This window comes from Pleurodeles waltl, chromosome 8 (genome assembly GCF_031143425.1).
Source record: "Pleurodeles waltl isolate 20211129_DDA chromosome 8, aPleWal1.hap1.20221129, whole genome shotgun sequence".
Classification (NCBI taxonomy): Eukaryota; Metazoa; Chordata; class Amphibia; order Caudata; family Salamandridae; genus Pleurodeles; species Pleurodeles waltl.
Window position 1 is genome coordinate 720,788,204 of NC_090447.1, and position 25,066 is coordinate 720,813,269.

The following is a 25,066-nucleotide window of genomic DNA, read 5'->3' on the forward strand; positions in this document are numbered from 1 at the left end:
CCCCTGTGGTACTGAAAATTCTGGACCCGTGTTATAAACGTCGTCGTATCACAACGATTTTGGTATCAGCAGACCGGGAATGATTAGAATAGTATGCACAAGCATTGTATTCATATTCGGGTAACGAAATCACCCGAATATCAGAGTTTCCGTCTTGAACCCTCGTGTTCCATTTAAACGACAGCCATTTTATGATTGCCCTCACATATGCCAATGTCTAATGCTGAAAACGAGTCTGAGGGACACGTACACCTTTGCTGACTCCTCTGTGACCTGGGCAAGCTGACTACACTGCCTGAAGCCAAACCTTTTCGGCCAGTTTCTTTCCCGGTGGCCGAATGAGATTAGTATCAAGGCACAACACATCATAAAACCTTTCATCACACACAAACCATGCCTAATCTTACACACACCTGTCTCTGTTTCTTTCTTTATGACTTGCTTTACAAGGAGGAGGTGCCCGTTCCTATTGGGGGTCCGTCGATATCTGATGAAAGTACTAAGCCTTGCCGGGTAATTGATTGAGGGCTGGACAAACTGGAATATGGGCTTGTCATCATAAACCTGCTATTTCTTTGTAGTGAAAATATGTGAATGGTCAACTGTAAAATAAGGAATGTTTGCCTAAAGCATAATATTTTGTATAAAAGAGAAGGTTAGCTTTGCAAGAGGAGCAGTCTCCTGAGAATATACACCGTGTTCTACTTCTCGGATATCTGTTACTGGCTGCAGCCAATAAACAAGATCTTTGACTTCACCAAGAAGACTCTGTGTTTCTGTAGTCTGAAACAGGAAGGACTCGAAGTCTTAGGGTGTGCTCCCTGGCACCACTGGGTTCTGAAAAACCCAGTACTTCAGTTGGCGCCCAACGTGGGGTGATTTCAGCGGTACCAGTCCAAGCCAGAGGTTCGTGAGGAGCTTCGTGTAAAAATTCTGGAGGAAGGCCGCCACTTCATCGACCCCTATATGTCGACGTGGTCCGAAAGTCTTTGCTGCGAGGTTCCCCTCTTTCCGACGGCTACGAAGGACTGCTGCCCTGACTATCGCCCTGTTTTGGACCCTTGATGATTTGGTAGAGCAAAACGATAAACGAGTCTTCTGGTGACGTCATCGATACCTCAGTTAAGTATAAGTGGAGCGTCTCCCAGTCCTTAGTTTGGTTCTTAGTTTGGTATCCCCTTGGGATCTTTGATTTGGAACTTGCAAGTACCAAAGCCGAGGGATTCGTGTATTCACGAGGCTATCGTATTCGATAATCCTTTGAAGTTTGAAGCTAGACTAGAGAGCGAAGATGCCTGGTCTTAGCAGATATGGAAATTTGTTTTGTCTTGGTTATAATAGGGATTCCCGATTGGAGGACGTGTCCGGTTCCTCCGATTGGAACTCCAACCTATGAACTATATGTGAAACATGGCATAGGCCCCCTCACATATAATGAAGTATGGATCCGATACACCAGGAAAGATGGTATTTTAAAATGGCCCCAATATGGTAGTTTTGACACAGAGATTCTGAATAATCTGGAGGTTAAACTTTTTAAGAAGAAAGCCCGGCCGGCGATGTTTGACTCTTTCCGCCTATGGCGTAAGGAAGCCAAACAGAAGGAAATTAAATTAGCAAAGAGAAATAAGAGGGAAGAGGGTATCTCGATAATGCAAGCTGCCATGCAGTTTAAAGATGATGAAGAAGAACAGATGAATGAGCAGTTGCACAGGCAACATAAAATGGTGACCGATAAATGTTATCCAGTTGTTCTGCTTCTTCAGCAAGATGCAGCAAAAGAACTTGAGAAAGATCCTTTAATGTCACACTTGTTGAGTTCGCCACCCCCTTATGCGCAGAATGCTACAGCACCTCCGCAACCTTTAGCTGTGCAACCTCCGGTTATTGTGCCTCAGGTTCTTCCACAGCCGCCAGCTCCTTTTCAGTTGGCTCCTACTACTATGGCGCAGCCCCTTCAAGGGCCGCCGACTTCGCTACCTGCTCCATCTGTACCTCCTGCGACTTTATGTACTACATCGACTGCCTCTTCTGGTGTTCTTCCTGATACTGCCTCTGCGTCTGCTTCTGCGTCTGCCTTGCCTCCCTCTGTTTTTCCTCCTGTTCTTTCATCAACTTCACCTTCTGTCCGACAGAGAATGACAGATACTGTTGCCAGCCTTATATTTCCTCTCTTTGGGTCGTCTGGTGTGACCCCAGATTCGGAGCGTAAGCAGTCGCGTAGTCAACTGCCTAATTCTCAAGAGAGAGAAATGTTTGACTGTATGGCGCGTAAATGGGTTGTTTACCCTTTAAGATACGATGTAGATTCTGTTATGGATGTCTTCCGCCAATGGGAAGCACCGAAACAAAGATACGTTTTTGAGAAAATGTGTGCTTTCCTTTGTGAGGAATTAGAGGATAATGATTTGGAAACAAATCCGCCTGATTTGTGCTGTGTACGGTTTGAGTTTGCAAAGGGCACGATTGTGGGTTCGGATGTTGAGACAGCAGTTGCAACGTTGTTGTCCTTTAGGAATAAGGATCCTTCTCAGTCATTGTTCCAACATGACTCCTCTGTTAAAAAAAAGGTGCGACAGTACCCAATGAGAGAAGTCCCTCCGGTATGGAAAGACGCCGTTGCGGCTGATGTTGCTAATCAAATTGATGCTGTCCCAGCTCATTTTCAGCGTGTTTGGGTACATGTTCCGTGGAAGCGAGCTGAAGTTTTAGCCCTTAAGCAGACTTTGCCTGATCCCCGTAAAAACCCTGCAGGGTATTATAAGGAATTATCACAGACTGCACACTCATGCATTATGAATTTAGCCGACATAGACATGTTATTTGGGAATGTTGTTCCACAGCCTTTGTGGGGATTGATTCGCCATACAGATCATGCACAAGAGTTAGGTGACTCATGGGCTAATATTAGTGCTGCAAATGATAGACAAGTTGGTGGTGCCAAGCCTGAGCCCTTGGTAGCAGAACTGCCTGCTAGGATCATTACTTACATGAAGACTTTAATGCCTGCGATGCGTGTGAATTGGGATAAATTGTCTGCGTGTAAGCAGAAGAAAGATGAAACAGTGTCTGATTTCTTCACCAGGTTTGAGGAAACGTTTATCGACCACAGTGGTCAAGATATGAGTACAGAAGGTGGTCAACGATTGTTCGGCGACAAGTTTGTGCACAATTTGCTTGCCGAGCTGTGTAAGAAATTGAAGGATTCAGAGAGTTCTTGGGCCGTTTCCTCTTCAGCACAAATATTGGCTACTGCACAGTACTACGAAAATAGGGATAAAGATGAGAAGGATAGAGCAGACAAGAAAACTAAAGAATTAAAGACGAAGGTTCTTTTACAACAGGCGTATCCACCACGTGGTGGTCAGAGTAACTATCAGCAACCTCAACAGTTCCAGAGAAACTCGCAAAGGTTCGAGTTTTCTCAACCACGTGTTCCTGTAGGTCCCAATCAGTGTTCATATTGTAAAGAAGAGGGTCATTTCAAGTATAGTTGTCCTATTTTGTTACAGCGTACGAATGGTGCTTCTGGCGCAAGAGGTCGAGGTGTTCAACAAGCTCCTAGAGGTAGAGGACGTGGAAGTTTCCCCCAGAACACGCGTTCCTTTCTGTCTCAAAACTCAATGAATAGCTTTGACCAGCAACATAACTCGTCTGGTAGGACGGCTCAGTACTATGCTGACGACTACTATGGAGAAGATGAGAATCTGGAAGGTAATAATTGCTAGGACAGCCATAGACGAAGAGAGGGAGTTTTTTTAGTTCCAGTGGATCAGAATGGACCTTATGTTAAGGTGATTACATCAGGTGTGTCGGAGCCTTTTTTGTTGGATACTGGTGCTACAAAGAGTTCTATTATGCACTCAAAACTCCCTGGCGTACCTTTGTCTGGCGAGATGAATGTTTCAGTAGGTTTTTCTGGCGCCCCGGTTAGAAACCCGATTTCTAGTCCTATGTCCCTTTCTGTTGGACCTTGTGAATTGGAAGCACCCCTTATTCTGACGACAGGTTGTGGTGAAAACTTGTTAGGATTGGATTTGTTGAAAAGATTGTATGCAACATTATATTGTTCTCCTTCGGGAGTACAACTTACACTGGGTAGGAAAATGGTCTCTCCAATGTATTTGTCAAAGGATAAACTTCCGACCGAATTGTCGTTTCTTCCTGATACCATTTGGGCTACTGGTCCTAATGACGTGGGTCTGTTGGAAATACCGCCTTATGTTGTGACATTGAAAGCCAATGTTAAATTACCACGCATTCAACAATACAAGATCTCTAGTGAAGGTGAAAAGGCGTTGCTAGCGATCATTTATGATTTAATTGAAAAATATGTAATTGAAGAGACAAGAGGCAACGTTTGTAATAGTCCTGTTCTGCCTGTTTTGAAACATACTGACCCCTCTAAGCCACCTGTTTACAGGCTTGTGATTGATCTTAGAGAGGTAAATAAAATAGTTGTGCCACAGTTTCCAGTTGTTCCTGATATCACTGCCATATTAACTATGATTCCAGCTTCCGCCACCTGGTTCTCGGTGATTGACTTAAAGAATGCTTTCTTCAGCATCCCGATTGCAAAGGAGAGCAGGGATATTTTTGGCTTCAGTTTAGGAGGCCGAAGTTTCCGCTTCAAACGCGCTCCACAAGGCTACTGTGAAAGTCCATCAATATATAGTCAGGCTTTAAAAACACAGCTTGATGCAATTGTTTTACCTGACGGCGCTACCCTTATTCAGTGCATTGATGATTTGCTAGTCGCTACCGATACTGAAGAGATTTGTAAAGAAGCCACCTTGTTGTTGTTGCGTCATTTGTCTGATTTACATCACAAAGTGTCCCTTTCAAAACTGCAATATTGTCGACAAGAAGTGACCTACTTAGGTCATCTCTTATCGAAGGAGGGAAGGAAACTGACCTCAGAAAGAATTCAGGCAATTGCAAAATTGAGTGTGCCAAGGACACAGAGAGAAGTACGTGCTTTCTTGGGCATTACATCATACTGCAGACAATGGATACCAAATTTTTCTTTGCAGGCCAAACCTTTGGTAGCATTGACCTATAAAGATACACCAAACCCCGTTCCGTGGTCTGAAGATTGTCAGAAAAGTTTTTCCGAATTGCGTAATGCATTGTGTTCGGCTCCTGTGTTGGGTACCCCCGACTACAGTAAGCCCTTTACACTGTATGTCCATGAGAAAGAGGGTTGTGCATTGTCAGTGCTGACACAGTCTTTTGGAGACAAGCAGCGCCCATGCACATATTTTTCATCAACTTTGGATCCGGTAGCTAAAGCATCGCCGAGTTGCTTGAGAGCCACAGCGGCAGCAGCTGTTTCTATTCGACAATCTGCTGGGTTAGTGATGAATAATATGTTGATTGTGATGGTTCCACATGCAGTGGACACGTTGTTAAACAGGACCAAGACACAGCATTTAACTAGTGCTCGATTGTCAGGTTACGAGTTGACACTGTTAGCGAATCATGTGCACATAAAGAGGTGCAATACGTTGAATCCAGCCACGTTATTGCCGATTTCAGTAGAGACAGATGATGTTGAGCAACATGATTGTTTTCTTAGGACAGAAGAAGAAACGAAAGGGAGAGTAGATCTTAAAGATACTCCTCTTGTAAAGTGTGATGGTACCTTATGGGTGGATGGTTCATGCTTCAAGCTTCCGAATGGTGATACGACTGCAGCATATGCTGTCACAACTTTGCATACGATTGTTGAAGCTGCACGTATACCACATAATTCAGCTCAAGCAGCAGAGCTGATTGCACTTACGAGAGCGTGTGCGTTATCGAAAGGAATGAAAGTGACCATATATACCGACAGCCAGTATGCGTTTGGTGTGGCCCATAGTTTTGGACGATTGTGGAAAGAACGTGGGTTCCTGACTTCGCATGGAACTAAAATTCAGCATGGTCAGTTGGTGAATGAGCTTCTTGAGTCACTGACCTTGCCATTACAAGTTGCGATTGTGAAATGCAGTGCACACAAGAAGGTTACTGATGATGTCGGTCGTGGCAATGCATTTGCTGACGAAATCGCAAAAGAAACAGCAAAAGATGTGATGAATCGAATGTATGTTGCAGGCCCCGCAAGATGGGTTGGTGACATTGGAATATGTGAAGATACGATAGAGGGTGTGAAGTCTATTCAAGCTGAAGCTTCAGAGAAAGAGTTGAGTGTGTGGAAAGAAAGTACGGGTAAATTGGATGAAAATGGTTGTTGGGTTGACTTGTCAGAACATCAGCGATGGTTGTTACCCGATGCGTATGTGCTTGCAGTGGTGACAATGGCTCATGGAATGGCCCATATCAGTGTGAAAGGGATTTGTAAGTTGTTGGCTCCAGTATGGCAAAATGCTGGAATTCCTAAATGTGCAGAGAATGTGGTCAAGAATTGCATGGTGTGTCTGAAATACAATCCTGGTAGGGGAACCCCAACTCCAGCTGGTCATTTTGCGCCTCCAACGTATCCGTTCGAGGTTTTGCAGCTAGATTTCACCCACATGGAAAGGTGCAACAATCTGAAATACGTACTCGTTGTTGTTTGTGCCTTTTCAAGATGGGTAGAAGCATATCCCTTAAAAGACAACACTGCCTTATCCACAGCTAAAGCCCTTGCCAAAGAATCTTCCCTAGGTTTGGAATGCCGAGAATGGTCTGGAGTGATAATGGGAGTGAATTTGTGGGTCGAGTGATGAAAAAAGTATGTGAAGGGCTAGGTATCCAGCAAAAATTCCACGCTGCAAATCACCCCCAATCAGCTGGACTAGTAGAGTGCTATAATGGCACGCTAAAACTGAAGTTGGCAAAGATACAAGCGAGCTCTGGTCTTAAATGGCCTGACGCTCTGCCTTTAGCACTCCTATCAACAAGAATGACTGTGCATTCGCGAGTGGGACTTAGGCGGTCATTCCGACCCTGGCGGTCATGGACCGCCAGGGCCGGGGACCGCGGGAGCACCGCCAACAGGCTGGCGGTGCTCCCAAGGGCATTCTGACCGCGGCGGTACAGCCGCGGTCAGAAACGGAAAACCAGCTGTGTACTGCCGGTTTTCTGCTGCCCTGGGGAATCCTCCATGGCGGCGCAGCTTGCTGCGCTGCCATGGGGATTCCGACCCCCATACCGCCATCCTGTTCCTGGCGGTTTTGGCCGCCAGGAACAGGATGGCGGTATGGGGTGTTGTGGGGCCCCTGGGGGCCACTGCAGTGCCCATGCCAATGGCATGGGCACTGCAGGGGCCCCCGTAACAGGGCCCCACCATGATTTTCAGTGTCTGCGTGGCAGACACTGAAAATCGCGACGGGTGCAACAGCACCCATCGCACCCCTTCCACTTCGCCGGCTCCATTCGGAGCCGGCATCCTTGTGGAAGGGTGTTTCCCGCTGGGCTGGCGGACGGCCTTCTGGCGGTTGCCCGCCAGCCCAGCGGGAAACCCAGAATACCCGCGGCGGTCTTGTGACCGCGCAGCGGTATTCTGGCGGCTCCCGCCGGCCCTGCGGATACCGCGGCCGGCGGGAGTCAGAATGACCCCCTTAGTCCCTATGAAATTGTGTTCGGCCGCCCGGCCAACATATGGGGAGTGCCAAGACCAACAAAATTCAGTGAGATCGAACACCCTGTACTGCTTGATTATTTGTATGAATTGACGGCTAAATTGCGTGTTCTACACCAACAGGTTCACGATACTCTGCCTCAGGTCTCTGAAGCTCCAGGACATCTTATCGATCCTGGATCATGGGTACTGGTCAAGAACTTCCAGCGGACAAAGAATGACCAGCCCCGTTGGACCGGCCCTTACCTCGTCCTTCTCTCAACAAGATCAGCTGTTCGAGTGGAAGGGAAAAAGAACTGGATCCACGGCGTACACTGCAAGAGGGTCCCTTTTCCTCTACCGTACGACCAGTGGGTCCAGGAGGGGATCACTGACTCTGAGACTGAGACTGTGCCTCGTTTTTTGCAATTTAGCGATGCATGTGTAAAAGGAACAATTTCTGAACAAGAAAGTGACAATAATTTGCAAGAAGCTGTGCCACCGTCAATTCGATTGAACACTACAGAGCCTGAACTCTTGTTCCAGAACCAGACAGTACCTGGAAAAAGCCGTTATTATTTGAGACCAAGAACCAAGGACAAATACATTTTTTCCCGTTCCTTTGCTATTTTTTTAAAGTGCGGCTCTCTCATCTGAGAAACTTTCTTATTTTTGTTTTTTTTCTTTTCGAACCGCCATCCGGGTTCAGCTGTAGGGTCGTGGTTGCCCAAGTCTTTGGAGTGCAGCTGAAGACGTTAGGTCGACAGTTCTGGTCGGTCTAAGGGAGTTGCCCTGGACTGACAGAAGCATTCCCTAGCATAGAACACCCTACCACCACGAGCAGCAATTAGAGAGGATGGAGTTTTTCAAGAATGAGAGACCTGCCAGACAGATGGACTTTAAAGCCAGAATGGGTATAATAATGACAAAGAAACAATTTTTGATATTATGTATTTTCATGTTGCTTAGTGTAATGACGTTTTTAATAGGATATGTTTTATTCTCTTTTCAAGTGACATTTGCACCCATTACACAGCCCATACCTCCTTCTACTGTTTCCTCGCATTCTTTTCACCCCCTGCCTGAACACGAGTATGCCAGAAGATTAGAGTTTGTCAACAATTCATTCATTCAGCTTCTACACCAACACCAACACCAATTAGTAGTGAACACAACTAACTGTTGGGTGTGTGGTCTTATGCCCCATACTACTGATAAAGGTATCCCTTATCTGGTCCTGCCTTTCAGCCATAATGGTTCTGTATGGGCATATAGAACGGTGTTCATATACGCGTATGAAGCCAACCCCCTACGTTCTGTGAAAGATAATCCTAAGAATAGTGCTCTAGCTAAGGGTATAGTAGATATGATTAGTGAAGATATTTCCTATGAGACTATCCCGAGAGATGAGACACTAGCATATATTGGATGGAACGTAACAGGATATGGAGTTACTCTGAGTGGGAACCAGCGAGCAAAGAGATCCTCCCCGATTTGGGGAGTACCCCATCAGGGTCACCTATGTCTGCAAGGTAATGGCAAGAATCCCAGAGCTCAGTTAGGGAAAAGTATCTGCACCGAAACATATGTTTTTGCGTCTCAGACTTCTCCTTCGTTCTTAGCAGCTAAGGGTACCTATCTCATCTGCCATAATAGAGCCTATACATGGTTGCCTCCTGACTTCTCAGGCACATGTTTTGTTTCATTCCTGTTACCTCCCACTTACACGGCCGCGGCAGATTACCATAAGACAAGGATAGTTAGAGGTGTCATAAGTAAAGAAGACACTACAGGACAAGAATTTGGAGATTTCGTAAAGGGTTTTCTGCCGTTTTGGGGCTGTAGGAGGCTGGACTGGCTTGTAGTGAGTACCAAGGGGTACTTGCACCTTGCACCAGGCCCAGTTATCCCTTATTAGTGTATAGGGTGTCTAGCAGCTTAGGCTGATAGATAATGGTAGCTTAGCAGAGCAGCTTAGGCTGAACTAGGAGACGTGTGAAGCTACCACAGTACCACTTAGTGTCATATGCACAATATCATAAGAAAACACAATACACAGTTTTACTAAAAATAAAGGTACTTTATTTTTATGACAATATGCCAAAGTATCTTAGAGTGTACCCTCAGTGAGAGGATAGGAAATATACACAAGATATATATACACAATAGCAAAAATATGCAGTATAGTCTTAGAAAACAGTGCAAACAATGTATAGTTACAATAGGATGCAATGGGGAAACATAGGGATAGGGGCAACACAAACCATATACTCCAAAAGTGCAATGCGAACCACGAATGGACCCCAAACCTATGTGACCTTGTAGAGGGTCGCTGGGACTATTAGAAAATAGTGAGAGTTAGAAAAATAACCCTCCCCAAGACCCTGAAAAGTGAGTGCAAAGTGCACTACAGTTCCCCTAAGGACAAAATAGTCGTGTTAGAGGAATAAGGCAGGAAAGACACAAACCAGCAATGTACCTGTGGAACAAGGGGACCAAGTCCAAAAGTCACAAGCAAGTCGGAGATGGGCAGATGCCCAGGAAATGCCAGCTGCGGGTGCAAAGAAGCTTCTACTTGACAGAAGAAGCTGAGGTTTCTGCAGGAACGAAAAGGGCTAGAGACGTCCCCTTTGGTGGACGGATCCCTCTCGCCGTGGAAAATCGTGCAGAAGTGTTTTCCCGCCGAAAGAACGCCAACAAGCCTTGCTAGCTGCAAATCGTGCGGTTAGCGTTTTTGGACGCTGCTGGGGCCCAGGAGGGACCAGGAGGTCGCAAATTGGACCTGAAGAGAGAGGGGACGTCGAGCAAGACAAAGAGCCCTCACTGAAGCAGGTAGCACCCAGAGAAGTGCCAGAAACAGGCACTACAAGGATGCGTGAAGTGGTGCTCGCCGAAGTTGCACAAAGGAGTCCCACGTCGCCGGAGACCAACTTAGAAAGTCGTGCAATGCAGGTTAGAGTGCTGTGGACCCAGGCTTGGCTGTGCACAAAGGATTTCCGCCGGAAGTGCACAGGGGCCGGAGTAGCTGCAAAGTCGCGGTTCCCAGCAATGCAGCCCAGCGAGGTGAGGCAAGGACTTACCTCCACCAAACGTGGACTGAAGAGTCACTGGACTGTGGGGGTCACTTGGACGGAGTCGCTGGATTCGAGGGACCTCGCTCGTCGTGCTGAGAGGAGACCCAAGGGACCGGTAATGCAGCTTTTTGGTGCCTGCGGTTGCAGGGGGAAGATTCCGTCGACCCACGGGAGATTTCTTCGGAGCTTCTGGTGCAGAGAGGAGGCAGACTACCCCCACAGCATGCACAAGCAGGAAAACAGTCGAGAAGGCGGCAGGATCAGCGTTACAGAGTTGCAGTAGTCGTCTTTGCTACTATGTTGCAGGTTTGCAGGCTTCCAGCGCGGTCAGCAGTCCATTCCTTATCAGAAGGTGAAGAGAGAGATGCAGAGGAACTCGGATGAGCTCTTGCATTCGTTATCTAAAGTTTCCCCAGAGACAGAGACCCTAAATAGCCAGAAAAGAGGGTTTGGCTACCTAGGAGAGAGGATAGGCTACTAACACCTGAAGGAGCCTATCAGCAGGAGTCTCTGACGTCACCTGGTGGCACTGGCCACTCAGAGCAGTCCAGTGTGCCAGCAGCACCTCTGTTTCCAAGATGGCAGAGGTCTGGAGCACACTGGAGGAGCTCTGGACACCTCCCAGTGGAGGTGCAGGTCAGGGGAGTGGTCACTCCCCTTTCCTTTGTCCAGTTTCGCGCCAGAGCAGGGGCTAAGGGGTCCCTGAACCGGTGTAGACTGGCTTATGCAGAATTGGGCACCTCTGTGCCCAACAAAGCATTTCCAGAGGCTGGGGGAGGCTACTCCTCCCCTGCCTTCACACCATTTTCCAAAGGGAGAGGGTGTCACACCCTCTCTCAGAGGAAGTTCTTTGTTCTGCCATCCTGGGCCAGGCCTGGCTGGACCCCAGGAGGGCAGCTGCCTGTCTGAGGGGTTGGCAGCAGCAGCAGCTGCAGTGAAACCCCAGGAAGGGCAGTTTGGCAGTACCAGGGTCTGTGCTACAGACCACTGGGATCATGGGATTGTGCCAACTATGCCAGGATGGCATAGAGGGGGCAATTCCATGATCATAGACATGTTACATGGCCATATTCGGAGTTACCATTGTGAAGCTACATATAGGTAGTGACCTATATGTAGTGCACGCGTGTAATGGTGTCCCCGCACTCACAAAGTTCAGGGAATTGGCTCTGAACGATGTGGGGGCACCTTGGCTAGTGCCAGGGTGCCCTCACACTAAGTAACTTTGCACCTAACCTTTACCAGGTAAAGGTTAGACATATAGGTGACTTATAAGTTACTTAAGTGCAGTGTAAAATGGCTGTGAAATAACGTGGATGTTATTTCACTCAGGCTGCAGTGGCAGGCCTGTGTAAGAATTGTCAGAGCTCCCTATGGGTGGCAAAAGAAATGCTGCAGCCCATAGGGATCTCCTGGAACCCCAATACCCTGGGTACCTCAGTACCATATACTAGGGAATTATAAGGGTGTTCCAGTAAGCCAATGTACATTGGTAAAAATGGTCACTAGCCTGTCAGTGACAATTTGGAAAGAAATGAGAGAGCATAACCACTGAGGTTCTGATTAGCAGAGCCTCAGTGAGACAGTTAGTCACTACACAGGTAACACATTCAGGCACACTTATGAGCACTGGGGCCCTGGGTTACCAGGGTCCCAGTGACACATACAACTAAAACAACGTATATACAGTGAAAAATGGGGGTAACATGCCAGGCAAGATGGTACTTTCCTACACAACCCCCCCCCAAACGAAGGACAATAAGACTAGCCATGACCTGATGAGTCTTCATTGTCTAAGTGGAAATATCTGGAGAGTCCATCTGCATTGGAGTGGCTACTCCCAGGTCTATGTTCCACTGTATAGTCCATTCCCTGTAGGGATATGGACCACCTCAACAATTTAGGATTTTCACCTTTCATTTGTTTTAGCCAAAGTAGAGGTTTGTGGTCTGTCTGAACAATGAAGTGAGTGCCAAACAGGTATGGCCTCAACTTCTTCAGAGCCCAGACCACAGCAAAGGCCTCCCTCTCAATGGCAGACCAACGCTTTTCTCTAGGGGTCAACCTTCTACTAATAAAAGCAACAGGTTGATCCTGGCCCTCAGAATTAAGTTGTGATAGGACTGCCCCTACTCCTAATTCAGATGCATCAGTCTGGACATAGAATTTTTTAGAGTAACAAGGGCTTTTCAGGACAGGTGCAGAGCACATGGCCTGCTTCAGCTCCTCAAAAGCTTTCTGACAGTTTGCTGTCCATAATACCTTTTTAGGCATTTTCTTGGATGTGAGGTCATTAAGAGGGGCTGCAATGGAGCCATAGTTCTTAATGAACCTCCTGTAATACCCAGTGAGGCCTAGGAAGGCTCTCACCTGAGTCTGAGTGGTAGGGGGAACCCAATCAATAATAGTTTGGATTTTCCCCTGAAGTGGTGCAATCTGTTCCCCACCAACAAGGTGTCCCAGATAAACCACCTTACCCTGCCCTATCTGGCACTTTGAAGCCTTGATAGTGAGGCCTGCCTTTTGCAGGGCCTCCAAAACTTTCCATAGGTGGACCAGGTGATCATCCCAGCTGGAGCTAAAGACAGCTATATCGTCCAAATATGCTGCACTGAAAGCTTCCAGCCCTTGCAGGACTGTGTTCACCAACCTCTGAAAAGTGGCAGGTGCATTTTTCAAACCAAAAGGCATTACAGTAAACTGGTAATGTCCTCCAATGGTAGAAAATGCAGTCTTAGGTTTAGCATCTTCTGACAATTTGATCTGCCAATACCCTGCAGTCAAATCAAAAGTGCTTAGATACTTGGCAGATGCCAGTGTATCTATGAGCTCATCTGCCCTGGGTATAGGGTGAGCATCAGTTTTGGTTACCAAGTTGAGACCTCTATAGTCTACACAAAACCGCATTTCCTTCTTTCCATCTTTGGAATGGGGTTTTGGTACCAGTACCACAGGAGAAGCCCATGGACTGTCAGAGTGCTCAACCACTCCTAGTTCTAACATTTTCTGGACCTCTTGCTTTATGCAGTCCCTGACATGGTCAGGCTGCCTATAGATCTTACTTTTGACAGGTAAACTGTCTCCAGTATCTATAGTGTGCTCACACCAAGAAGTGGTACCTGGCACAGTAGAGAAGAGTTCAGAGAATTGACCTAGGAGATTTATGCAATTATCTTTCTGCTCAGCAGTAAGACAATCAGCCAAAACTACACCTTCCACAAGAGCATCTTGATCTGTGGAAGAGAAGAGATCAGGTAGAGGATCACTGTCTTCTTCCTGTCCCTCATCAGTTGCCATGAGCAGGGTGAGCTCAGCCCTGTCATAGTAGGGTTTCAGGCGGTTGACATGGAGCACCCTAAGGGGACTCCTGGCAGTGCCTAAGTCAACTAAATAGGTTGACTTCTCCCTTCTTTTCAACAATTGTGTGGGGACCACTCCATTTATCTTGGAGTGCTCTTGGGGCCACAGGCTCCAAGACCCACACTTTCTGCCCTGGTTGGTACTGAACCAAAACAGCCTTCTGATCATGCCATTGCTTCTGGAGCTCTTGGCTGGCCTGAAGGTTTTTACTGGCCTTTTTCATGTACTCAGCCATCCTTGATCTGAGGCCAAGTACATAATCCACAATATCCTGCTTAGGAGCTTTTAAAGGTTGTTCCCAACCCTCCTTTACAAGTGTGAGTGGACCCCTAACAGGGTGTCCAAAAAGAAGTTCAAAGGGGCTGAAGCCCACTCCTTTCTGGGGTACCTCCCTGTAGGCAAAAAGGAGGCATGGTAGAAGGATATCCCATCTCCTGCGGAGTTTTTCAGGGAGACCCATAATCATGCCTTTGAGAGTTTTATTAAATCTCTCCACCAGTCCATTTGTTTGTGGATGATAGGGTGTTGTGAACTTGTACGTTACACCACACTCCTTCCACATGGCCTTTAAGTATGCAGACATGAAATTGCTGCCTCTGTCTGATACTACTTCCTTTGGGAAGCCCACCCTGGAAAATATTCCCAGGAGGGCCTTTGCCACTGCAGGTGCTGTAGTGGTCCTTAAAGGAATAGCTTCAGGATATCTTGTGGCATGGTCCACTACCACTAAGATAAACCTATTGCCTGAAGCAGTAGGAGGGTCAAGGGGGCCAACTATGTCAACCCCTACCCTTTCAAAGGGAACCCCAACCACAGGCAGTGGAATAAGGGGTGCCTTTGGGGTGCCACCTGTCTTGCCACTGGCTTGACAGGTTTCACAGGACTTACAAAATTCCTTTGTGTCCTCAGACATCCTAGGCCAATGAAACAGGGGAACAAGCCTGTCCCAAGTTTTAATTTGTCCTAGATGCCCAGCTAAGGGAATGTCATGTGCCAGTGTTAGGAGGAACTTTCTGTACTCCTGAGGAATCACTAATCTCCTGGCAGCTCCAGGTTTAGGATCCCTATGCTCAGTGTACAAGAGGTTGTCCTCCCAGTAAACTCTGTGAGAGTCACTGACATCCCCATTAGCCTGTTTGACAGCTTGCTGTCTGAGACCCTCTAATGTGGGACAGGTTTGCTGTGCCACACTCAGCTCCTCTCTGGCAGGCCCCCCTTCACCCAAAAGCTCAGCAGTGTCTGCTTCCAGCTCCTCTGGTGTAGGTTCTGCACAGGGAGGGAATTCTTATTCCTCAGAAGTTGAATCCACTGTAGAGGGAGGGATAGTAGGAAGTGGTTTGCTTCTACTAGCCCTAGCTTTAGGGAGCACTTGGTCCATTGTTCCAGGATCCAAGCTTCCCTGTCCTTTTTGCTTTTTGGCCTGAGCCCTTGTCAAAGCAAAAATATGCCCTGGGATGCCCAGCATTGCTGCATGGGCCTCCAACTCCACATCTGACCAAGCTGATGTCTCCAAATCATTTCCTAGTAGACAGTCTACAGGTAAATCTGTGGCTACCACAACTTTCTTTGGACCAGTAACCCCCCCCAGTTGAGATTAACAACAGCCATGGGGTGGCTAAGTGTGTTGTTGTGAGCATCAGTTACTTGGTACTGGTGACCAAGTAGGTGTCGTTCAGGGTGGACCAGTTTCTCTATGACCATAGTCACACTGGCACCAGTGTCCCTGTAGGCCTGAACCTCAACACCATTTATTAGGGGTAGCTGCTTGTACTTATCCATATTAAGGGGACAAGCAACTAAGGTGGCTAAATCAATAGCCCCCTCAGAGACTAACACAGCCTCTGTGGCCTCCCTAACAATGCCAACCCCAACTAAATTACCAAAAGTGAGCCCAGCTACTCCCTTGGATTGGCTATTAGTAGGTTTGCTCCCACCACCACTGCTATTAGTAGGGACACTAGGTGTAGCAGTAGGGGTTGTAGTGGTAGGAGCAGTGGTGCCTTTCTTTGGACAACTGGGATCTGTTGTCCAATGGCCTTTTATTTTACATAAATAGCACCATGGTTTCTTTTCCTTGTTCTGATTAAAGGAGGATTTGGACCCACCACCCCCACCAGAGTGTTTTTGTGGGCCTGATGAAGACTCATTTTTAGATTTGTCCCCACCCTTGTCTGAAGACTTACCATCCTTCTTTTTGTTGCCATCTTTGTCACCCCCTGTATGAACTTTTCTGTTCACTCTTGTTCTGACCCATTTGTCTGCCTTCTTTCCCAATTCTTGGGGAGAGGTCAGATCAGAGTCCACCAAGTACTGGTGCAACAAATCAGACACACAATTATTAAGAATATGCTCTCGCAGGATTAAGTTATACAGGCTGTCATAATCAGTAACTTTACTGCCATGTAACCACCCCTCCAAGGCCTTCACTGAATGGTCAATGAAATCAACCCAGTCTTGTGAAGACTCCTTTTTGGTCTCTCTGAACTTTATCCTGTACTGTTTAGTGGTTAAGCCATAACCATCCAGGAGTGCATTCTTAAGAACTTGGAAATTATTAGCATCATTTTCTTTCACAGTAAGGAGCCTATCCCTACCTTTTCCACTAAATGATAGCCATAGGATAGCAGCCCACTGCCTTTGAGGGACATCCTGTACAACACAGGCCCTCTCAAGTGCAGCAAACCACTTGTTAATGTCATCCCCCTCCTTATAAGGGGGAACTATCTTGTGCAGATTCCTGGAATCATGCTCTTTTGCAGGATGACTATGGGGAATACTGCTGCTGCCACCATGGGTATCTAAACCCAACTTCTGTCTTTCCTTCTCTAATTCAAAAGACTGTCTATCCAAATCCAGCTGTTGCTTTTTAAGCTTCAGTCTGGTTTGTTCCACCCTCAACTTGTTGAGTTCCCTCTCTAACATTCTGTCATCAGGGTTGGTGGGAGGGACATTCCTAGAAACAGAGCTATGATGGGAATGAACAGAAGGAGACCTGTCCCTTACAGAAGCCACCCTAACAGCTTGGTTAACAGAAACATTACTACCAGTATGGTGAGAATAAATGCTTTTGCTATGATGTGAGACAACACTATTTATATGGTGTGGCTCATCATCATTACCAACTATGCTAGACTGTCTAGTAATGGGCAGGCTAGGAAGTTTCTTTCCTGAATCTTTTCCTGGGGGAGTCCCTGAATCAGATTGGGAACTATTAGGTACTTTTTCAACAGATGAGGCACCTATGGCCTTATCCTGTTCTCTAAGCATGTTAAGTAACAGTTCCAAGGAAGGATTCTTCCCTACACTCAAACCTCTCTCTATACAGAGACTCCTTGCTCTTTTCCAGCTAAGGTTGTCATATGCAAGTTTGGACAGATCAACATTTTGGCCTGTGCCAGACATTTTTAGAGAGAGTTAAAGTGATAGAAAAAGAGAAAAAAGTTTTCAGAACTTTTTGGAAAGACAGAAAAAAAACTTTTTAAACTTTTAAGAACTTTTTGAAAGTTTAGAAGTACTTTTCAGCACTTAGAAAAGAGTGAAAAGAGGAAATGCAAAACTTTTTGGCTATGTGTATATACACTGACCTTGTTTTGTATATTTTTCTCTTATGAAAAGTACAATGACAAGAGTGGTAAGCAGTCTCAAGCACTTATCCCACCACTGCACAACCAATGTAGGAGGCTGGACTGGCTTGTAGTGAGTACCAAGGGGTACTTGCACCTTGCACCAGGCCCAGTTATCCCTTATTAGTGTATAGGGTGTCTAGCAGCTTAGGCTGATAGATAATGGTAGCTTAGCAGAGCAGCTTAGGCTGAACTAGGAGACGTGTGAAGCTACCACAGTACCACTTAGTGTCATATGCACAATATCATAAGAAAACACAATACACAGTTATACTAAAAATAAAGGTACTTTATTTTTATGACAATATGCCAAAGTATCTTAGAGTGTACCCTCAGTGAGAGGATAGGAAATATACACAAGATATATATACACAATAGCAAAAATATGCAGTATAGTCTTAGAAAACAGTGCAAACAATGTATAGTTACAATAGGATGCAATGGGGAAACATAGGGATAGGGGCAACACAAACCATATACTCCAAAAGTGGAATGCGAACCACGAATGGACCCCAAACCTATGTGACCTTGTAGAGGGTCGCTGGGACTATTAGAAAATAGTGAGAGTTAGAAAAATAACCCTCCCCAAGACCCTGAAAAGTGAGTGCAAAGTGCACTACAGTTCCCCTAAGGACAAAATAGTCGTGTTAGAGGAATAATGCAGGAAAGACACAAACCAGCAATGCAACAACTGTGGATTTCCAATCTAGGGTACCTGTGGAACAAGGGGACCAAGTCCAAAAGTCACAAGCAAGTCGGAGATGGGCAGATGCCTAGGAAATGCCAGCTGCGGGTGCAAAGAAGCTTCTACTTGACAGAAGAAGCTGAGGTTTCTGCAGGAACGAAAAGGGCTAGAGACTTTCCCTTTGGTGGACGGATCCCTCTCGCCGTGGAAAGTCGTGCAGAAGTGTTTTCCCGCCGAAAGAACGCCAACAAGCCTTGCTAGCTGCAAATCATGCGGTTAGCATTTTTGGACGCTGCTGGGGCCCAGGAGGGACCAGGAGGTCGCAAATTGGACCTGAAGAGAGAGGGGACGTGGAGCAAGAAAAAGAGCCCTCACTAAAGCAGGTAGCACCCGGAGAAGTGCCAGAAACAGGCACTACGAGGATGCGTGAAACGGTGCTCGCCGAAGTTGCACAAAGGAGTCCCACGTCGCCGGAGACCAACTTAGAAAGTCGTGCAATGCAGGTTAGAGTGCCGTGGACCCAGGCTTGGCTGTGCACAAAGGATTTCTGCCGGAAGTGCACAGGGGCCGGAGTAGCTGCAAAGTCGCGGTTCCCAGCAATGCAGCCCAGCGAGGTGAGGCAAGGACTTACCTCCACCAAACTTGGACTGAAGAGTCTCTGGACTGTGGGGGTCACTTGGACAGAGTCGCTGGATTCGAGGGACCTCGCTCGTCGTGCTGAGAGGAGACCCAAGGGACCGGTAATGCAGCTTTTTGGTGCCTGCGGTTGCAGGGGGAAGATTCCGTCGACCCACGGGAGATTTCTTCGGAGCTTCTGGTGCAGAGAGGAGGCAGACTACCCCCACAGCATGCACAAGCAGGAAAACAGTCGAGAAGGCGGCAGGATCAGCGTTACAGAGTTGCAGTAGTCATCTTTGCTACTATGTTGCAGGTTTGCAGGCTTCCAGCGCGGTCAGCAGTCGATTCCTTATCAGAAGGTGAAGAGAGAGATGCAGAGGAACTCGGATGAGCTCTTGCATTCGTTATCTAAAGTTTCCCCAGAGACAGAGACCCTAAATAGCCAGAAAAGAGGGTTTGGCTACCTAGGAGAGAGGATAGGCTACTAACACCTGAAGGAGCCTATCAGCAGGAGTCTCTGACGTCACCTGGTGGCACTGGCCACTCAGAGCAGTCCAGTGTGCCAGCAGCACCTCTGTTTCCAAGATGGCAGAGGTCTGGAGCACACTGGAGGAGCTCTGGACACCTCCCAGGGGAGGTGCAGGTCAGGGGAGTGGTCACTCCCCTTTCCTTTGTCCAGTTTCGCGCCAGAGCAGGGGCTAAGGGGTCCCTGAACCGGTGTAGACTGGCTTATGCAGAATTGGGCACCTCTGTGCCCAACAAAGCATTTCCAGAGGCTGGGGAAGGCTACTCCTCCCCTGCCTTCACACCATTTTCCAAAGGGAGAGGGTGTCACACCCTCTCTCAGAGGAAGTTCTTTGTTCTGCCATCCTGGGCCAGGCCTGGCTGGACCCCAGGAGGGCAGCTGCCTGTCTGAGGGGTTGGCAGCAGCTGCAGTGAAACCCCAGGAAGGGCAGTTTGGCAGTACCAGGGTCTGTGCTACAGACCACTGGGATCATGGGATTGTGCCAACTATGCCAGGATGGCATAGAGGGGGCAATTCCATGGTCATAGACATGTTACATGGCCATATTCGGAGTTACCATTGTGAAGCTACATATAGGTAGTGACCTATATGTAGTGCACGCGTGTAATGGTGTCCCCGCACTCACAAAGTTCAGGGAATTGGCTCTGAACAATGTGGGGGCACCTTGGCTAGTGCCAGGGTGCCCTCACACTAAGTAACTTTGCACCTAACCTTTACCAGGTAAAGGTTAGACATATAGGTGACTTATAAGTTACTTAAGTGCAGTGTAAAATGGCTGTGAAATAACGTGGACGTTATTTCACTCAGGCTGCAGTGGCAGGCCTGTGTAAGAATTGTCAGAGCTCCCTATGGGTGGCAAAAGAAATGCTGCAGCCCATAGGGATCTCCTGGAACCCCAATACCCTGGGTACCTCAGTACCATATACTAGGGAATTATAAGGGTGTTCCAGTAAGCCAATGTAAATTGGTAAAAATGGTCACTAGCCTGTCAGTGACAATTTGGAAAGAAATGAGAGAGCATAACCACTGAGGTTCTGATTAGCAGAGCCTCAGTGAGACAGTTAGTCACTACACAGGTAACACATTCAGGCACACTTATGAGCACTGGGGCCCTGGGTTACCAGGGTCCCAGTGACACATACAACTAAAACAACATATATACAGTGAAAAATGGGGGTAACATGCCAGGCAAGATGGTACTTTCCTACAGGGGCCCTATGGTTAACAGCAGGAACATAAGGCAATTGACAAGGGTGGTTGAATCCACGGTAGTTGAAACCACCGGTGCCCTTGGTAATTTTACTGCTGAGCTCCAGTCGGATCGCCTTATGACTCTTCAGAACAGGGTTGCATTAGACGTCATACTTGCAGACCGAGGTGGGGTATGTAAAGTGATCCAATCAAGTTGCTGTGTTTTCATCCCAGATAACGCTCCGACAGTCTACCAGGCCATTTCCAAACTGCATAAGATCTCCGAATCTATTCACGTGGATAAAGGAGATTGGTCATTGATGGGGTGGGTCTGGGAGCTGATATCCGCCTGGGGATGGAAGACTCTGGTAGTCATTGGGATGATCTTAGCCATTCTTTTCCTGTCCTGCCTGTGTGTACAGTGTGCTCCTGCAATATGTGGCCTCTGTGCTACATCGTGTGTAAGGAAACCTGTATCAAGGGACGAGCTAAGTAATAGGATGATGCTACAGCAACATCTCAACGACTTTATGAATATAGACCTGGACTCAGATTAGCGTGAGTATAGGTTATTGCCTATGTAAGGGCAAAAGGAGGGTCTGTGGTACTGAAAATTCTGGACCCATGTTATAAACGTCGTCGTATCACAACGATTTTGGTATCAGCAGACCGGGAATGATTAGAATAGTATGCACAAGCATTGTATTCATATTCGGGTAACGAAATCACCCGAATATCAGAGTTTCCGTCCTGAACCCTCGTGTTCCATTTAAACGACAGCCATTTTATGATTGCCCTCACATAGGCCAATGTCTAATGCTGAAAACGAGTCTGAAGGACACGTACACCTTTGCTGACTCCTCTGTGACCTGGGCAAGCTGACTCCACTGCTTGAAGCCAAACCTGTTCGGCCAGTTTCTTTCCCGGTGGCCGAATGAGATTAGTATCAAGGCACAACACATCATAAAACCTTTCATCACACACAAACCATGCCTAATCATACACACACCTGTCTCTGTTTCTTTCTTTATGACTTGCTTTACAAGGAGGAGGTGCCCGTTTATATTGGGGGTCCGTCGATATCTGATGAAAGTACTAAGCCTTGCCGGGTAATTGATTGAGGGCTGGACAAACTGGAATATGGGCTTGTCATCATAAACCTGCTATTTCTTTGTAGTGAAAATATGTGAATGGTCAACTGTAAAATAAGGAATGTTTGCCTAAAGCATAATATTTTGTATAAAAGAGAAGGTTAGCTTTGCAAGAGGAGCAGTCTCCTGAGAATATACACCGTGTTGTACTTCTAGGATACCTGTTACTGGCTGCAGCCAATAAACAAGATCTTTGACTTCACCAAGAAGACTCTGTGTTTCTGTAGTCTGAAACAGGAAGGACTCGAAGTCTTAGGGTGTGTTCCCTGGCACCACTGGGTTCTGAAAAACCCAGTACTTCACCCCAAGACCGATTGTAGCTCAGTTGCTGCATTAGAGGGACAGGGACTGTATGCTGAACCAAAGCAGGAAAAATGGGGACCACACGATAGACAATGAGACGATCCATATCTTCTCCCGACTTCTCCCCGGAAGTACAGAAACAGAGGGCCACTTTTAGAGATGCAAAACAAAAACTACGCCAATTAGGGTTTCAATATGGGATGCTGTCCCCTGAAAAACTTAGAGTGGTGGCTAAAGAGGGCACACAGTTCTTTACCACAGCTGACAAAGTGTGGCAGTGGATTGACTCACAGGCAACACCAGAGAAGGATCATCGGGTGGAGGGCCGGCAAACACAACGTCAAAGGGGAATCAGGCATAACAGGAATCGTAAATTGGGGAGTCCCTCTAATAAAGAGATGCAAAAAGAACATCAGAAAGCAATGGAAGCAGTGGCATCACTAGTCGGTTCAGACCTCAGCTCTCACATAAGGGCAGATGAGGAGCTGGACCAATCAGGATCAGATCAGGACTCAGAAGCGTCGCATGCAACAGACGGGTCGGATCCAGAGGTGACTCCGGGGACGTCGGACTGCATCATCTGATCCACACAACTCTGGACTTATATGGAGAATCCGGTATGGCCATGGAGTGGCTACCAAGCGTTGTACAGCAACGACCCACACCCTTACAGCGATGAACGACACTGATGGAGAGGGCTAAATCTGTAAGAGGGAGGACTGGGCCCACAAACTCCCGCAAGATTAGTAGTCCGGGGGTGGGGATAGGCAATGTGGCATACTCCTCTCCAAGTACTAGAGGACCGCCACCAGTTTCGATAGACTAGCTGAAGTAACTGTTTGGGTTTGGATGAGAGTCGTTCAAGCTTTTGTCCTGGGGATAGGGAGTTGGGAAGTTAATTGTTGGGTTAAGATTATTGGGTCATGTGAGTCACAGAGAGTGGTAGCAGTAGAGCTGGATCAGCGGTGCGGGAGGGCAGGGATCTCATTCATCGATTGTGGTAAAGTGTTGGGCACAAGAACAACAATGGATGACACAATGGTATGGCTACGTTAGATTCATATACATTCCTTTCGTGGAATATCCGAGGCATGCCTACGATGGTCAAGAGGTATAAGGTTTCTCATACTTACAGAGGAGGGGGATTCAGATTGCAATGTTCCAGGAAATGCACTTAACGGAAGCAGAAGGGAAAGCTATACAGAAATGGTGGAGGGGCCAAGTATATTATACTACATATTCTGCATTTGCAAGGGGGGGCTTGATATGGATACGGGCTGGGGTCCCATTTCAGTTATTGGATAGTCTTACTGACCCGGTGGGGCGATTTGTGGCAATTCGGGGGCGACTGGAAGGCAGGGAGTTAGCAATGATTAATGTCTATGCACCAGATTCGGAACAAGGTGAGTTCTTTACACGCATATCAGGCCTCCTGGCCACATACCTGCAACATACCATGGTTCTGGGGGGGATTTTAACTGCGTGGCAAACCCTGCCTTAGACCGCTCGAACCCCCTGTTGCATGATTCTCTGCTAATTAGAGTGGCGCAGCAATTTACATCCTGGCAGTCACATTGGGGCCTGGTAGATGCTTGGCGACGGTCACATCCAGACACCAGGGACTACTCGTACTTCTCCTATTTACATAAGCTACATGTCAGGCTGGATGTGTTCTTTTGCACACCAGATGTCTTCCCACATATACATAATGCTGAGTACTTGGCTCGCACGCTCTCAGATCATAACCTACTCTTGTTGTCATTGAAATGGGGCCTACCTCTCCCTCGCATCCCCACATGCAAACTGAAACCAGAGTCATTAGAGGACGTACAATATCAGGGGGAGTTGAAACAGCACATTACTCAATTCTGTACGGACAATGAGGCCACAACCAGTAGTCCTTTGATTGAATGGGATGCATTTAAAGTAGTGATGAGCGGAAGGTGCATAGCAGGAGCGGTAGGGGTCCGTAGAACACTACTTAGAGATACTAAGGCGGCGGAAGATACTCTGAGGGAGGCTGAAAAGAATAGACCGGCGAATCCAAACTACAGCTCTCCATACTGGAGCTTAGAGAAACAGTAGCGGAATGCGTAGAGCGTCTTCGCTGTTTTGATTATAGGAACTAAATCACAAGGGCCCACAGGGAGAGGGACAAGGGACAAGGCAGGCCGGATGCTAGCATGGGTGGTATCACCAACTCAGAGAAGCTCAACCATACTGGAAATGAAAACAGAACAGGGGGCCCACATATATGGACAGGAATAAATTAACTTGCATTTCCTAACCTACTATGAACAACTATATAAAAGTAACCTCCAATATGAAAGGGAATCCACAGAGGATTACTTAGCCCAGATGCAACTCACGCCATTAACACCTGATATAGCAGGGCAGTTGGGAGAGGCCATCACTCAGCAAGAAATCAAGGGGGCCATCGAGGAATTAGCTAGGGGGAAGACACCAGGGACAGATGGTTTCCCAGTCGAGTTTTATGCTACTTATGTAGAATTACTGGCTCCAAGGCTAGAGACTCTCTATAAGGTTGCCAAGAAGCATGGAGTACTACCGGCGTCAGCGCGAGAGGCGATAGTGGTACCTCTGCTAAAACCTGGTAAAAATCCTACGGAGTGTGGCGCATACAAACCTTTTATCAATGTTGAATTTGGACTACAAGATCCTCAGTGAGATCCTGGCTACAAGACTCCTCCCACACATGACAAATCTAATACACTCAGATCAGGCAGGGTTTGTCCCTGGTCAAAACACAGCGGATAACATTCGTTGATTGTTGGCAATCGTGAGGGACCACAATTTGGATGGCGTATCACATGGGGTGTTGGCAGTAGGTATAGAGAAAGCTTTTGATAGTCTAGAGTGGGGGTTCCTTTATGTAGTAATGGCCAGGCTAGGACTGGGTCCTGAATATATTGCATGGGTGAGGTTATTGTATACCAAGCCTACTGCCAGAGTGCGCACCGGACGGTCAATA